Source organism: Stenella coeruleoalba (assembly GCF_951394435.1).
Source record: "Stenella coeruleoalba genome assembly, chromosome: 11".
Lineage (NCBI taxonomy): Eukaryota > Metazoa > Chordata > Mammalia > Artiodactyla > Delphinidae > Stenella > Stenella coeruleoalba.
The window spans coordinates 55555670-55559327 of record NC_137157.1 but is presented as its reverse complement, the minus strand read 5'-3'; the positions used below and the strand labels follow the sequence as shown (position 1 = coordinate 55559327).

At 44.8% G+C, this 3658-nt stretch overlaps 1 pseudogene across 1 annotated transcript; it reads left to right on the top strand.

Annotated features, from left to right (window-relative positions):
- Window positions 1–572: 572 nt before the first annotated feature.
- On the top strand, window positions 573–1945 carry LOC307193990 (small ribosomal subunit protein uS9m-like; annotated as a pseudogene). Its single transcript has 2 exons — window positions 573–1243; window positions 1420–1945. The product of its transcript is annotated as a small ribosomal subunit protein uS9m-like (transcript).
- Window positions 1946–3658: the final 1713 nt, after the last annotated feature.

Here is a 3658-nt window from a genome sequence, read left to right as displayed (position 1 = left end):
ACTTCAACTGGTTTCATAGGTCTCATCTATGGATTAGAAGAAGGAATGGTACAAGGCCATGGCTTTTCCAAGGATTACATTTCCAAATGTGAGTACTTTACAGTATACTTTGAAGCATGAGTATTTTAGAGTTCATAATATAGGGAAGTAAATGATCCCTTTTTGTGCACTTATTTGTTACTGTCATAATTTTAGCCTAGGTAGAATGGATTGTCCTCTGTGACTTATATATTAATATTAAATAGTCATGTTAATATTTATTAACTATTTATCTGTCAAACTTTTATTAGTGAAACAGAATTATAAGGAAAACATTTTAGTATTATTAATGAGGTCTAAGTTCGTTGAATATTTACCATCCCAATTTAGCTCCTCTGCAGTGGTGAGACAATACCTTGCCTACTTGGGCAGAAGTGAATTAAATATAGAGTCAAGGGGATCTGAAACAATATGAGAGATGTCATTGTGGAGAAACGGGAGCACAGGGAAGCGTAAGTATTGATAAGTTGTGGCCGTGTAATAATTAGATGAGACGGCTTTTCGTCCTACTGCCCGCGCCTCCCGCAGCCAACATGGCGGCTATCCGTGTGTACTGCGGCGCAGCCGCTTCATACCGGCTCTTTCTTGGGGGTAGGGTTAGCTTTGCCCGAGGTCAGGGCCTCTGGAAAGCCGCGGCTGCTAAGCTGCAGAGAAGTCCCGGATGCCAAATATTAAGGCTTAAGACACACCACAGTTGTAACAACAAGGAAAAATGTTGCAGCCTTAAGACATGAAACTTCCACAGTGGATTTTACTAAAAAGCAGATTGAAGAATTCAACATAGGAAAGAGACACTTAGCCAACATGATGGGAGAAGATCCAGAAACTTTTACCCAAGAGGATATTGATAGAGCGATTGCTTACCTTTTTCCCAGTGGTTTGTTTGAGAAGCGAGCCCGGCCAATAATGAAGCATCCTGAAGAGATTTTTCCAAAACAAGGACAATCCAGTGGGGAAAAGATGGCCGCCCATTTCATTTTCTCTTTTATACTGGCAGACAGTCATATTATTCATTAATGCATGGAGCATACGGAAAGCTACCAGATGTAGAAAACCGTCAAGACCAGCTGTGAGCCAAAGGTCTGTTTTCAGAAAAAACTAAAGTCAAAGACCCGATTGGCAGCAGATGGCTGATTAAGGAGGAACTGGAAGAAACGTTAGTGGAAAAACTGTAGATCAAGATTACGTCCGCCTGCCGAATCAGGTGACGCGGGTTTGTGCCCCGGTCCGGGAGATTCCCACGTGCCGCGGAGCGGCTGGGCCCGTGAGCCATGGCCGCTGAGCCTGCGCGTCCAGAGCCTGTGCTCCGCAACGGGAGAGGCCACAACAGTGAGAGGCCCACATACCGCAAAAAAAAAAAAAAAAAAAGATTACGCACAGTTCATTCGGCTGCTGGAAAGGTTATTGGCGTTGCCGTGTGACGCGGCTGAAGATTTGTGAGCAGGCTCCGCAGGAGTGTAACCAATCGAAAAAACAGCTGATTGAGCCTTTGCAGGATGACGAGAAGGGTATGGCCTTCAGCACAGGCCAAGGTAACAGAAAGACGGCAAAGGCGGAAGTGGCTGTTTATGACCATGGAAGTGGGAAGATAGAAGTAAATGGGCTCGACTACCTGCTCTACTTTCCGGTAACTCAGGCCAGAGAACAGCTGATACTCCCTTTCCACTTCCTCATCCGGCTTGGAGAACACCACGTGACCTACACGGCATGGGGGGGCGGGGCAGGCGGGGGGCGCAGGCGCGGACCGTCCGCTTGCAGACGGCTAGAGCCTATGCAGCTTTGTCACCGAGGAGAAGGTCGAATGGATACCCAAGCGGGACTGCTTACTGCTGATCCCCGTGTCAGAGAGCGGAAGAAGCCAGGCCAGGAGGGAGCCCCCGGGAAATTCACCTGGAAGAAGCGCTGAGTGTTCTGGGCGGGAAAGGAGAGGGACGCTGTGCACCTGGCATGTGGCAGACGCGCAGGAGAGAGTTGCTGGCCGGGATGAAGCAGCACCATCAGACGTTGGAGTTGTGAGATGATTTATTCTAAACTGCAATGTCGTAAAGGTTACCTTCTAAAAGTAATTATTTAAAACGGTTTAGCTTTGTTCTGCTGCTTTACTTTTAAAACTTTTTCAGATTAGAAGCATAACGCAGAATCTTGGCATATTCGACCTGAAAGGAGCATTTAGCAAAATCCAATCAGGAGACCGCCTTTTGCGGACGGAAAGGCCCAGCCCCACAGATCTGACCCACCAGAGCCACACTGCTAACTTAATGACAGGACAGACTTGGACTCACTCCCCCTAACTCTGTCGTTTTCCCAGATAGCAGTTGTTACAACATATTTTTCAAAACTGAGGGATGAGAGTGCTTGTTGAGAAGAAAGAAGTCTGTGGAGTGTCTTTGTCAGGAGCTCAGCCGAGTCTCTGTGGAAGACAACAGGCCAATCCCCTCCCCCAGCCCCTGGCAGCCACCATTCCACTCTCTGTTTCTGAGTTTGACACTTTTTTTTTTTTTAAAGATTCTACGTTGGGCTTCCCTGGTGGCGCAGTGGTTGAGAGTCCGCCTGCCGATGCAGGGCACACGGGTTCGTGCCCCAGTCCGGGAGAATCCCACATGCCACGGAGGGGCTAGCCCCGTGAGCTATGGCCACTGAGCCTGCGCGTCCGGAGCCTGTGCTCCGCAACGGGAGAAGCCACAACAGTGAGGCCCGCGTAACGCAAAAAAGAAAAAAGAAAATAGGAGAAAACATGTAACTAGGACAGAGGATATTATTAAAAATATAAAAGAGGGTAAATAAGACATGTAATATTTCCTAATAAATCCATTGTTATGAAAAGTGATATATTAGGAAAAACAAATTTCCAGCCAACACTGAAACAAAGTTCACGCCCCTCCCTCTCATTTTTTTAGCTCCTTAAGAAAAACCTAGACAGGCCCCCCAAAATGCTTGTCCCTTCATGCATGCCTATAATAAACACTATGTTTCTCAGCTTTCCTTGCTGTTAGTAGTGTCTTGCTGTTAAGTTCTAACCAAAAGTATGTCAGATCAAGTTATATGTGTCAGCTTCTGGGAAACTTAAGAGTTAGTTTGTACCTTTTATCTCTTCTTTTTTAGCCTCTCCTTTTCTCTGCTGACTTGAACACAGACGGATGTGGCTGGATATGGTCAAGCCAAAGTTGAACATGAGTTGAGTGGAGCAACAGACAACATAGCTAGCAGAACAACAAGACCGAATAAGCCGGGTTCCTGACACAGAAGGTACGTCAGCCCTGAAATGATTATCTCCAAACTTTTGCATGAAACAGAAATAAACTTTTGTCTTTTTAAAGCCATAGTCATTTTGAATTTTCTGCTACTCACTGCCAAACCTAAGTTTATTTAATATATTAACATTCTGAGCCCAAGCTCTTGCTTTTTGCTAATAGTAATAATAGCTAATATTAATTGAATTTTTCTTTTTTCCATGCACTGGTCTATATGATTTGTATATATTAATTCATTTCAAATTTACAAGAATTGTATGAAGCATGATGATTGCACTTATTTTACAGATGAGCAAACTGAAGCTCCTAAACTTTAAATAAATTGACTCAAAGATCAAAAAGTGTTCAGTAGCAAAACTAGGATTTGA